The sequence below is a fragment of the Thunnus albacares genome, chromosome 11, assembly GCF_914725855.1.
Source record: "Thunnus albacares chromosome 11, fThuAlb1.1, whole genome shotgun sequence".
In the NCBI taxonomy this organism is placed as follows: domain Eukaryota; kingdom Metazoa; phylum Chordata; class Actinopteri; order Scombriformes; family Scombridae; genus Thunnus; species Thunnus albacares.
The window spans coordinates 17,122,972-17,136,744 of NC_058116.1; the positions used below are offsets into that span (position 1 = coordinate 17,122,972).

At 40.1% G+C, this 13,773-nt stretch overlaps 1 long non-coding RNA gene across 5 annotated transcripts in view; it reads right to left on the minus strand.

The window, feature by feature from the left end:
- Positions 1-10,037: 10,037 nt before the first annotated feature.
- LOC122992884 overlaps positions 10,038-13,773 on the minus strand; it is a 125,821-nt gene continuing 122,085 nt past the window's right edge. For all 5 annotated transcript variants that reach the window (XR_006406167.1, XR_006406165.1, XR_006406166.1 and 2 more), the window contains one exon: positions 10,038-10,259. This is a non-coding gene — a long non-coding RNA (uncharacterized LOC122992884). The remainder of the gene's footprint in view (positions 10,260-13,773) is intronic.

Sequence of the window (13,773 nt, forward strand, 5' to 3'; positions counted from 1 at the left end):
TGACTGGAGGTGTGGAGAGACAGACACAGACAGAGGCACTCTACTGCTCCACTGGGCCACAGAACTATCCCCTCCCTGGGGACCCTCATGTGGGGGACCAGCCTCTAACTCTGGGTCGTCTCAAAGCCAAACAGTAATGAAATAATTAAGAAATTTATAGTTTTATTAGCACTTCCGGGATTTTATTTTTTCTTTTATATTTATAATATTTTATATTATTTTGTATTTTATTTCTCTGTTTTCTCCTCAGTTTAAATTTGGAGCTTTGTCTGTGAAATGGTGGCTGAAAATCCCTGTTTTGAAATGACAAGGGAATGAGTCCTCCTAAAGGTAATTTATAGGCCGAATAAGTGGACATAAAGCACTCAGGTGAATTATCAGAGAAGCCATTAATTACCTCTAATGATTTGAATGTGACAAGCACGTTTGCTATAAAAACTATTTATGTTGCACATTAAAGTCAAGCTTTTCTTAAAACTGCGATTCATGCATGCATCAGTCATTGCAAAATAAAAACAAAACAATCCTCCAAACTCTTAATTAGAAAATAAGGGATTTGTACAGTTGTGGTTAAATCCAATTTTTCATTAACAATCAAAAGGTAATCAAAGCTCAGTCAGTGATCCCACTTCAGAACCACACACTGCTCTTGGATGAAGCCTCTTCACTTCATGCCCAATTGATCTAATTACATAAAGGGAATTATCTCTCTCTGTCTCTCTGATATAGTGGTTCCTGTTAGATCTGGCTGTTCAGTTAATTAAGTCTTCACTCTGTCTCACAGTGGTGGACCTGGAAAGACCATCCAATATTCTGTCTTTCCAGAGCCCTCTTTCAGCGCTTTGTCTTGTTTTTCTGTACAGCCGGAGGTGAGCGCAGCTCCAACCACTGTCCAGTGTCCCTCTATGCCGCTCGCTTTGTAATCAGCGACCCCTGTTACTCAATTATGGGGTGTGAATTTTGGCTCTTTGGTGACCTTCTCCCAGTGATCCTACTACTGACCCTTCAATAAGACCGCAGCCTTCCCAATGCTGCTTTGTGTGTTGCGTTGCCTTTTTTTTTTTCATTTGTGGGTTCTTTATGAAGAGGGAAATGAAAGGAAGCGGGTCACTCGTGTTGTGTTCTCACATCTACCCACTTCAGAGGCTCTGAACAGGGGCTTGGTGTTTACTTTGATTCTATGTAGGGTACAACTTAAGTTCAAGGGTTGGAGGGCAGGATGCATCACTCTCTTGTAGGTAGGTAATCATATCCAGCTTTGTGCTCCTTGTACCCCGACACTGAGGGTGGCAGCTTAAAGGCTGTCTGGAGCCTTGTTCCACCACCGGACCACACTTTTGATATCCACAGCAGCGGCAGCGAGCGTCCTGCTTCGATCTGTGTGATCCTGGTGGATTCAGCTCAGCTCTGTGTTGATGCAGAACTCTTGTCTGTAGCTCACCAGTTCTTTATGTACCGTACCTCATTTCTAGCTCACCACGGTTTTAAGATGACATATTAGCCAGCTCCGGGGTGGTTAAAGGTGATGCAAAGATTACAGCTATTTACTGAATTATCTGTCTGTGAGACTACCCTCATATCTCTGCATATATTACCTTGAGCTTGAGTTTAAAGAGCGATTGCTCAGAACAAGGAAGTTAAAGAGGCAATTACATAATGAAATGGGCCATCAATTCTGTTCGTGGCCTTTTTCTCTTTGAACAGAGATGGCCCAGATATCCCTGGTTTAGCTGACCCAGTAGAAGTACAACTGTTTGTATTAAACTCTCCTTTATCAAGGGACTTGCATGGGAGCTGCATGGGTCTGCCTGGCTTTCTATCTCCGTTTCGTAATTCAGTTATTAATTACCCTTCCTCTCAGAGCAGCCGTGGCCATTGTATTTACAGTGTTTCCATGGTGACCCTAGCCCATTTATAAGGTTTGTGTCAGTATCAAGACAAGACCTGTATTCAAATGGCCTCCGTCTAAATATAGCAGTGTCTCATAATGTGAGGGTTATTATAGTGAAATTAACACTGCTCCATTGCAGGCTGGATTACATTACAGAGTCGTAATATTCAGCAGTACCACAGCTTGCAGGGAGAATGTAGGAAGGAAGCTTTTTTTGGACTATATTGCACAGTTTGTATTGAGATATTACTGATGTCAAATATTTATATTCTAGATTGTGAAAATCTATTTCTTGGCGAATGTGCCATAACATTAAGAGGAATAATATTGCCTGGGAGCACTTTATTTTAGAGTACAATAATTACACAGTATTTACTAAGTAATTGTGAGTATATTACTGCTAATTAATAACTGGGAATTATGTCATAAATTCAGCAGTTAACTAGTATTGTTTAGTGATTTGACAGAGAGATTTCCTTTCCTTTAGTAAAATTGTATAGAATATCAGAAGCAATTATTAGTGGTATAATAAACTAATCACTTAAAATGACTAACATTAAATTTTATATAAAAAATAGTATAGTAGTTACAAAGTATTTAATAGGTAATAATACAGTAACTGTGAGTAATATAGTAAAAGGAACACAAATTCCCTTTTATTCACTGATAGATACTAATAATGTCCAATTTTATGTGATACATAAGATGAAAGTGGACTATTAGATAAAGTAGTTTTCATGATGTTTGATTTCACTCGATCCAGATCTTCTGTTTGATTAATACCTTTATTACAATATACTGTTACAGTATTTAAGTTTATCTACTATGTAACTGGGTTATTAAAGGAAACCAGTTTTGTCGCTTTTTAACAACGGGTTCTTATCATATCTGTAATTTAATTGTTTCTCTATACACACTATAGGTAGTTTATCTTTTTGTTTCAATAATTATCCAGTAAATATGTGTAATAGGTAAAGTAATTACTTTACCTGTTGCTCTTATTTCTTGGAATATCATTTTCTGTACCAAATATTACTCAAGACTACCTTTTTATTACTACACCTACAGTATTATCACTTTATGATATGAAGCACAGACAATTATGTTTTTGCACCATCATAATCAACATTTAAAGATTATTTATTGTCTGTTTGTACTATGATGTCTAACAACTTAACTTTCTGTTTATGATGGCTTTAGTTTCTGTGGTCTTATACCTAGCAACAGTAGATACCTACACTAGGTGGCCTTTCAGCAGCCCCAGTTAGTCCTCTGTTCTGCTCAGTATTATGGCTTCAGTTTGCCCTTCTGGTGCGGAGAGTCAAAGAGTACGATAGTTGGTGACTCTTATTCGGGCCCAAACAGGACCCACACCTTCTGTCACAGCCTCCAGCCCTGGGCCCGACGGCAACCTGCTGCCAGGCCTATGTGCGCTGCCAGTTGTAGTTTTTAATTGGCCATCTGGGGAAAGCTGGATCTAGTGCCTGGATATTAATCAGTAAATTAACCCAGCCATAATACAGCTCCCTCCCAGTGGAAGCCCGGCAGCTGTGGGTAGAGAAAGAGAGAGTGAGAGTGCGAAAGAGAGATGAACCACAGGCTGGAGAGGCTGAAAAGGGAGGCTCCCGAATGGGCTGGCCCATGATTGAACATTTCCTCTGTGTCCCTTGCCATGCTCCCCTGTCTGCAATTTGTCTGACAATCACATGGAGGATTATCTCCAGCATGTCAGTGCAGATGTCACAGGTACCTCCTCTCACTAAGGACAAAGCTGCAAATTCTGAGTTAAAGCTTGCTTTTCTGGCCAAAACTGGCAGCTGTATTGAAAGCTGGAGTGATTGGACGGAGAGTACTCTACAAAAGTTCAGGGGGAGGGTTACTTCTGCAAGGTCTTCCTGTGTGGAAGAACTGCTTTGTATATGTGTGTGTGTGTGTGTGTGTGTGTGTGTGTGTGTGTGTGTGTGTGTGTGCATGTATGTGCAAGTGTGTGTGTATCATTAGTGTATTTGACTGACTGGAATTGCTGGCTGTCCCCAGAGTTAACCAATTAAAAGGCTAATGAATATACAACAGATTATTATTATAATTGAGCTAAATTATCATAATAGCCTGTGCTTACAGTTTCTGTATTTAGTTTGGACATACTGAGAATAGTGACTTAATTCGTAAGAAGCACACACACATGGCTAATGAAATTATGTATGCCATCTACTGTAAGACAAGAGATCCAATGATTGGGCTATTACGCTTATAAAAGCACCTTAAAATAAACAAGCTTCTGTTGCATTGTTATACACTTCAGGGTGGCAAATGTTACCAGGGCTACATTACATGTAAAAGTCCTGCATTCAAAGTAAAACTTGAGTAAAAGTACAAGAGTATTAGCTACAAAAGTATCAAAAGTAAAAGTTTCGCAAAAAAAAAAAAAAAAGAATGCCTCCTCCAAAAGGTCATAAGAGAAGTGTGAGGGGTTGTGAGATGATTAGTGCAATATAAGAGATAAGAAGAAAAAACAAAAAACAAATATAAATGTTTGTGTTTGTGAAATAATTGATTATTTTACCTCTCTGGGCAGCAAACACTTATGTTTGGAATAAAGTTTGGAAAGTACTGGCTAAATCTTAAACAATATGTTTAGTAAATGTTCTCATTTACTCTCCAACACTGATAATGTGACAGTATTTTTTTTGGATATAAAATTGAAAAAACAATTATAGGTAAAAATAACGGAATATTTGTTTTTGTCTGATCTATTCAGGTAAATACCAAACAAATCCAAGTAATTCATCACATTAATGAAAAAACTCCTTTAAATCCAACATTGTCATGAAGTCATGCTCATTCATTTGCAACATTGCCCACAACGGCCTGATTCAACCAGATACATTAAAGATGTAGCGACCTCTGGAGAAACAGTATAGCAACATCTCTCCTGGTTGATAAATGTCTGTTGTCTTTCAGTATATATCATCATATCACACAACCTAAAGTCTAGATGTAGAAACATGGCATCATGAGAGAATTTTAATTATGCTTTTGATAAAACTAGAAAAGCCAGTTTGAGGGATTTTTCTTATGCAAACTGTCAGTGTTCATCCAAATGAAATGTGTCGTAAATGAGCATTTATATTATGAAATCAGCATCTTGTTAGAGGGACCCTTCAAGTTATTTCTCTTCAGGAACTCCGCGTGGTCCTCGGCATTCAAAAAAAAAAAAAAAAACAGCATAGCAGCGGATGTCAAAATACATCACAGGAAAGCAATGTCAACCACTGACCCACTCTACCGCTTATATATTCATGCATAGCAAACACAAAGACTCAAACCCGTGCGTCTTGTGCCATCTGACCCTGCGGAGGGCTTTTATGGTGTGATGTCATCACGCCCCATTGTCATAAATGAACCACCTCACTTCTCCGCCTGCCCGTCAATAAATTTTCAAGGGGCCTCGGTCATACGTCCCCACTCTACTGTGCTCTAGATGGACATGAAATAATTGCCATGCAAAGAGTTGCACGTTTCCCTTTCTAATTTTAAGGGTCAACAGCATTTTAATACCATTTTAAACACACACACACTGTTTTTTATGATGCATGTACAAGCAGCTTTTGATAGCTTAACCAGCCAAGCATGGTTAAAGAGAGAAACCATTGCAGCTGCTTCCAGGACCCACTTAATTTAGTCCCCTGACCCCCGTTCACCTGAGTCTGCATGGAAATCATAATGCAATTCAAGTGTGAAGAAAAATGATATAGTGTGTATTTACCCCAAATATTTATGCAGGGCCTACTAACAGTCATGCTTACTCCTAATAAAGGGAAAGTGATGCCTTGTAACATTGGCAGTGCTGGGTTGCTGCTACATTGCCTGAGGCCATTGTTTCCACCATTATCATTTTCATTGGATTCTATACAGGGCAGTGTTTCCAGTGTTTACAATGCCTGCCTCATATACTGTAGGCCTTAGGTGTTTTACGGAGACGTTTTGGATTTCTTTCAGAAATTTTGACTTTATTGTCAATAAAGAGTCCACACCGTTGTATTACTTAATCTAAAGGACACATGAGCCCACATTTACTGATATGCTAGTGGAAATATCTGCTATCCACCGATGGAAAACAACCTACTAAGGAAATAGTGATTTTCTATGAGTCTGTATGATCTCTAGGTGTTTTTTCCCCCCTTTTCCTATCACATTCTTCTGTTTACTCAAGGTTGCAGTTCACTCAGACTGACAGTTGCTGCTGGGGGTCCAACAATGTGTCTATTGTTTAACATCCCCACTATCTGCTGACCTGACGCTACCACGTGCTACCTGAGGGATGAAAAGCCAAGTTGAAAAACACAATAGGATAACAGAGGAAATCCTCTGTGCAGTAACACCCCTGAATTGGATTGTTATTCTGCAGTTCAGTTCCTTAAGAAGTGTGTCAATAGCTATTACCTTCCTAACAAGGGGATCAGGTGAGCCCTGTAACAGCAAAGCAAAGCTCCCTGAGGCACAATCATGTTCTATATTTCCAGAGGGGAGGTCTGTACTGCACTGTACTCTGGGTAGCAATCTTCCAGAAGCCTATTAGACTACTGTAGCTGTATAAAGAGTCAAGCAGAGAGGGTGTCTCATCAGTGCTGATAACAGGGTATCTGGTCAAGTCATTAGCTCTCCTCTTATTGAATTCCTCCAGCCAAATAGACCAAATGAAGCTAAATAAAGCTATAGATGGTGAGGAGCCTACAGCCCATTAATATGCCGCCACCTCGCCCTCGCCCTCCTCCTCCTCCCAGAGCCACAGACACACACTGCCATTTCTCCTCTTTTTCTATCTTTCTCTTATTCTCACTTTTTCTCCTCCCAGCACACAAGCTCCCTCTTTTCTCTCCCTCTAGCCATCTCTCCCTTTCATTCTTTCCCACCGTCATTCTCTCCCTCTCCTCTCCTCCGTCCTTCCCTCCTCTCTCCTCTCCTCTCCTCCCTCACTTTCCTCTTGTCTGGGGGCCCTAATGGCGAGCATGTACAGCAGCTCTGACACCGTCACATCTGCTGGCAGAGAGGGTCTCTCCCTCACCACACAGCCTGCTAATGAGATCTTCCCCCATTTAATTAATACCATAAGAATTTTAATTCTGACTGAATCAATTTAATGTGATGTGATTTTGTCAGCTCTATTCCCCAAGTAAGGAAAAAAACAGAGCGGGCCCTGATGCTTATTACATACATCATTTCACGGGCCCTGCATTCCCTGCTGACTTAAACAAATTCTAATTAAGACTAATTAAAGCATCATTTATGAAAACGCTTGTGATAGTTATGCAAACATTCTGGGTGGGTATGCTCTGCATGATAATTACCCCCGGTTTAAATTAAGACCTGTTCCCTGGCAATTATGCTAGCCACACACCAGCACCTCATGGAAAACGTTCTTTATTCAATTCCTGCAATTAAATATGAGACCTGGTTCCCGAACTATCCGCTCGGAATGGATTTTTATAAAAGGAAAAGGATGATTATGCGTTGTTTTCCTCCCCTCCTGTCAGGTGGAGTAAATGGAGCCGATCTAGTGTTCTGTATCAGAGTTACATTGGGGTTAAAGTGATGATCATAAAGCAGCCAGTGGTGACTGATATCTGAGCTGACACCCACTGCTTGTGGATGAGGTGATTAGTCTGTGTTTTCTAGGTGAGTTTTTGTCACATGGATGCTGGTTGGGTAGACGTGAGCAGATGTGCTGTTTTAGATCTCCACCTTTGCTCACCAGTGACTTACAATGAATTACTTCAAACACACAGCACGCCTACAGCTTAATTTGGCTCTTTTCTCAGACCAGAGTTAACACCTTTTAAAAAGTTGTCTGTGATCTTAAAAGAAATACATCTGGAGTGTGTCTGTGGTTGTGTGTAGCTCAGTTAGACTTCACCACTTAAGCTTCAATGTATGGAGAACCAGACATACTATATATCAAACATGAATATTGCTGTGGACTAAACAGTTGAATGATTTCCTCCACAATACCTACATGGCTGAGAAATTGCGCATGTTGAAGTTTGTTACGAGAACAGGATTTCCCCTCTGATTCAGAGGCTTATGTCAGCTGGCTGTTAATAGACATGCAGAACGCTGCCTCTTTATCAGGCTTTTAGCAGGAGTTTACAGTATGACATTACAGCTGCAATATCAGCTCTGTTGATATGTCAGCACACTCCCAGCAACACATTGTTTCACAGTGCTGAGGACCAGGCTATTCTTATAGTATTGGCACTATTTAAAGCACTTAAGACATATTTAATGGCCCTGAAACTCAGAAGGTGCTCTATAAAAAGTTAAAATAATATTTCTCTGAGCGATTAACTCACCTGTCTTTTGCAGGTGTTTCTGAGTGTATTTAAGTGGCCTCCTATCACTGTAAACCTGGCTACTCATTACATACATCTTTCATGTCCTAAACGATACTTTGTGTAGCTTTACAAGTATAATGATGAACAGATGTGGAGCTGTACATGTGGCACGGTAATTCATCATACTTTTAAATGCTTTTAATAAAGTTATGGCTTCCCTGCGCTCAGATGGCTCGACACGGTGGTGTTGTTTATGTGTTTGCACAACACTTATCACTTCTGTCATGTTTGTTTACTTCTCTCTGTGTGTTCGATTTTGGAAACGCCGCAGCATTATTGCGTTTTACTTCATGAGAGGCAGCTGGTTCAATAAAATGAGGAAAAAAAAGCAGGCCCTATTCCCAAATCAGTAAGGTTGAGGGAACTGGAGCGGCAGGGAGCAGACCCCGGTTCCACCCACATCCTGTTTTACGTGTGCTGCTTCTCCCTGTACATGCAGATGGCACAGCGCTCCCAGATATCATTTGAGGTAATCTAATCCCTCCACTGCTCCCTCTAGAAAGGAGGAGTATTAGCGGCCATATGTCAACCAGATTTGTCAGATTATTCATTACAATTAATTGCTGTTCCACTTAAGGCCTTTAAGGCTGTGAATTGCTCCAAAATCTATTGCAAACACAAAAATTATGAGTAAAAGACTTTGGCCCTGTCATTCAAATTTCAGGCTGACCTTTAGCGGAGCCTGGCTTTTCTGAGGGAGTGCAGGAGAGAGCGCCTTTCTAATTGGTGTTTCTTCAGCCTTTTTTTTTTTTTTTTTATTTTCCATCTGCAGGTAGAGCGTCTGTCTCTATTGACAAGGAATACAGGGAAGACTGTTGTGCCAGTCCAGGATGATTACACCGACTGCCCACTGAAGTCCACTGTTCTTGGTTTTTGTTGCATCATATATTGGTTATATTCATATTTGCAATTTGTTTTGCTTATTGTTGGGATGCAGAACCGCCATAGTTAGCTTTCTGCACACTGTACACTGTCAACTGAATTTCAATGTGGACCTTTTTCGAAGGTTGGCTGCAAGGCAGCCTAATAGCCACCTGAATTAATGTGCTGTCCAAGGATATGAGCCATAATACTTTGGTGATTAATGTTTCACTGGTGCTCTGCTTCCATAGTTAGGGCTTACACCCCAGAGATAAACTATTCACTACATACTCAAATCACACTCAACCAACACACAGATTCACTCAAAACCACATTTCTTATTTGTGTAGTTTCGATTTTTTTAAATTTTTTTTTTAAGAAAAACGAAACTGACTAAAAAATATTGATTTTTAAATCCCATTAGCCCAAATCACACTAAGTAGTCCTTGTAGAAAAAGTCACAGCAAATTACAAAATTATGATTGACTATGATTATGATTGAAATCCATGGGGCTGATTCATTGCTGATGATGTATTTTGGTTAATTATGGAGTTAAGGCACTAGAGGAGTGACTTTAAGCCTGTCTGATTGGCCCACTTAATTGTGCTTTATGAGATAGGGCTTACCAAGCAGGGCTTAGAGACTCAGTGTTAGGACTGAAGTAGGAGGAGAAAATCTCTCCCAGGTCATATTACCCAGGCCAGAGTTAATGAGAAGGTGGAGGTAAGAGAATCCATCAACATATCAATCTGCACCACCTCTCCTTTCACCTCCGCTCCAACCGTTTTTTATCTTGTCCACATTGATCATCATTAGTATGATACAACATTGTCATATTCCCTGATACATCTTATAATAGAGGTTTATGTAATTTACTGAGCAAGCTAATAAATAAAGGAGAAATTATATTTTTTTAATAATGACTGTTGTTTTACACATTTTTTGTAATGTTATTGCTATTATTGTGTATGATTCAGGAAAAAATGGGCGATTTATTGCTCATCATTAATCACAGAAGGGAGGGTCCATATACCTCTGTCTTGTTTCTTATTGTACCCGACGGCTCAGGCTGCCTCAAGTGCCTCAGAGCAGCTCGATGAGATCTCGTATCCACCTGTATATTGGGAGAAGGAGGTGTTGAAATATTTCAGATTCTCCTCTACACTCATGGTGCCGGCAGATCGATGCTCTAAGCGCCGGTTGCCTGGTCTCGTCTCATCACTGTACTCCTGCCGACTGACACATCCTCATTATATTACAATACGGTTGCCACTAAAGGTCATTCTCCCAGAACATAATCACACACAATCAAAACCACAAACTTCATATATCAAGGAGACAGTAAATAGCCTCAGGGTTTATTTTCTACTGCCACAGAAATGCTTTCAGTCTATTCATAAGCTGTAGTTGGGATGACTTGAATGAAGATCTGATGCCACATAAACTGTGACACAGGAAAAAAAGAAAAAAAAACATTTTGAAGATGAGCAAGTGGACTTCTCCTTTACTTCCTCATTCAGAAATCATAAGTAACTGTAAATATTCTCTCTACAGCACACCTGTACTTTTGCTTTGCTGTCTCTTTGCAGCTAAAATACGGTAGCCTTTAGTTAAGTGTGATATTCAGTTTAAAACCGCAAAGTCTCTTATTAAATGAGGCTATTAAGATTTAAGTTGCCATTTGTCAGATTATAGTTATTGAAAGAGATGGGCGTTGTGTTCAAGCTCCTAATTTTTTTTTTCTTCCTCCAGCATCAGGAGTAGGTTGTCATGAAAAGAAGTGTCAAAGTAAAAAAGAGCGGAAACACACCCCTCTCCTCCATATTACCATAATGAGGAAAACACACTTAGTGGGCCATGACCTGATGTCATCTGATTATACCCATGATTAATGATATCCTTTTACCAAAACATGCCACTACTGTAACTGTCTGGGATTAAAAGCAGCAGATGGTAATGTATTCATGCTTTCAGTGATGTGCTCTTATATCCAGTATTAACCAATGTGTGTGTGTTTAATATTTGCCAAGATGCGTTGTTTTTAAATGTAATATTCTGCAGACATTTTATTTCCTCTCTTTAGTCCATATAAGAAACAAGAATAGTTTTTTTTTATGAGCTTCACGTGAAACTGTTGTGTCTCTGTGCTTGTTATTGACTCCTTTTTGCAGGCTATAAATGACATGAACATCCAGCACCATCTGTTGTAGAATTAAACCAATTCACTTTTCATATTAGGTCCAACTGTGGATACACGTGCATTTGCTGTTGGATCATGGATATAAACCTGTTTTTTTTCTCTTCAATTGTGTTAGAAAAACAGTTTGATGTACAGTCCGTAACTGGTTAGGAGTGCACGTTAAAATAACAAACTGGGATTGACGCTTTCTGCTCTCTTTGGTGTGAGGGTGATCTTAATGAGCTGAAATTCATGCAAGGCTTTAAAGTGTCTTGTTTTGTACTCAGACTCCAGTCTCCAGATACCAATGTCCAGTCGATGACTCAGTTGAAAATATTTTCCTCTGGTTTTTCCTCTGTCCAGACGCCATGTCAACAAAGCCCCCAGTGTTGCTGCGATGTAGGAGCTACAATGTCAGTCTGTCCGCTTAATTGCGAGTGGGATGAATGTTAATTTACTCAGTCAAGAACCCTCTTTGTAGCACTTTTATAGCCCAGAGGTGTAGATTTACATCTTAGGGATACAATGAGTTTTAGCTTGTGCTAAAAGGGGGGTGATAGGGCCCACATTCCTTGACCTCCCACTGCATATTGTTCTATTGTATATGAACACCTCTCTGCCAAAGAACAGCCATGGTCAGGGTAGGTGTCAGGGATGGGGGGGTTATCCTGACCTACAGCTGAACTTGAGCAAAAGGCAACACTCTATATTTGCTCAGTGTGCGCGGTCGACTTCCCCGAGTAAAGGTGATATAACAGTGCACAACATACCTGTCAACTCAGCACAGTTTCGTCTGTAACGCGCCGTGGCGTGTGCATTTCTGGCTCTGTGAGTTTTGTTTTTAATCTCCGAAATGTACCTGCAGTGTTATACTGTAATGGACAAATTGAATTCCCATTTGAACAGTTCAGACGTTCTGCGACTTTCAGGGAGATCTACCTCACTAGTACAAAGTGTAGTACTGTGTAATTATAAGAGAGGCGGCCCTGGCCTCGGGGGATTGCTGCTAGATTTCACTAGAAAAGGTTCCTGTGCACTACATGAATATGCTCAAGAAATCCACCCCGCGTTTGTGTATTGGGCTGTCAAAAAATTAAATGAAAAGTCATTCTAATAGGTGACCCTTGGCCTAGTTCATATTTCCTGTCAATTATGAAAGTATGAAGTCATGCATAGTTATGAGGCATGGGCGGGCCTATTAAAATTCATAAATGATTTGTGTTTATACCAGGTTACTCTAAACCACTTAATTCCACGTGGTCATGTAGAACTAATGCCGCTCCCCACTGTATACCTTAAAAAGAGGCAGGTGCATTATGTTTCTCCAAAATTTTTATAATTTGATTTTCAGTATTACATAAAAAAAAAACAAATTAACAAATCAGACTAGCTTTCTTCTTGTCTTAATATTGACAGCATGGGATTTAGCTACAGCGTTTTCATAATCAGTTGTTTGTTTAAAGCCAGGAGCTGCATTGGAACTGCATTTTCTCGCCAACTGCCATGACAATGGGCTAATTGTTTTCTGGTAATTATACCTTCTTCACCAGTAAACGTTTTGCAGACCTCTTGGGCTCTTATGTAACTCAGGTGTGTGTAATTACATTTCTTAAGGTCAACCTTTCACCAGGATGAATTAGTGAAATTGCATAGTTGACCACTTCAGGGCATGGATCCAAATGCAATTATCTTTGTTAATAGTTCTGCTCTTCAGTTGTAGAGGATGATTCGGAAAACAACTGATTGACACAAAGCATATAGAAAAATGTAAAAGTTCAATATCTCTGATTTTACGTTTTTCACATAAATGAAGTATCCCTCTTTACTCCAAATGAAGGACTGTGTTTTGGTATTTAATCCTGAGTGCCAGTGTAAATACTGGCTTGAAATACACAAACATTTGACTTGTTTTCTCTCACCGTGTGGGGCCTGGTGTGAGATATTGATCAGAGTATATCCTGGTCAATCAGACTAAATGATTGCCTATAAGCCCCCAGCCTCACCTGCTGGCTGGAAGGCATGAGGGGGATCCGGAGGAAACCGAATTATAGCAGCCTCGATATGAGCTGCCTGGCCACTGATAGTTCCCAGCAGTCTCATGGAACTGAGCAATGCAAATGTACAATAAACAGGGCCTAAACTGGTGGAGGTCTTTCAATCACACAGGGGCAATAGTTCAACCCCCGCCATGCATAATCCCAGCCTTGAAACCCCTGGGACTCCAGCCTCCAACCTGCTCAATGGCACAAAGATATTAGATAGCCATATGTAGATTCACTAGGTAAACAGACTCTCATGATAACACAATACGCTCTCTTTTCTACCAGGAATATATTTGAAGCTAAGTTCTGCTTTCTTCTGAGGGAAGGCTCAAATTGAAGGCTTAGCTTTGCGCCATCAATATTCGATGCAGCTGTTTGCTTTGTTTAACGTCCTTGATATATCTCTT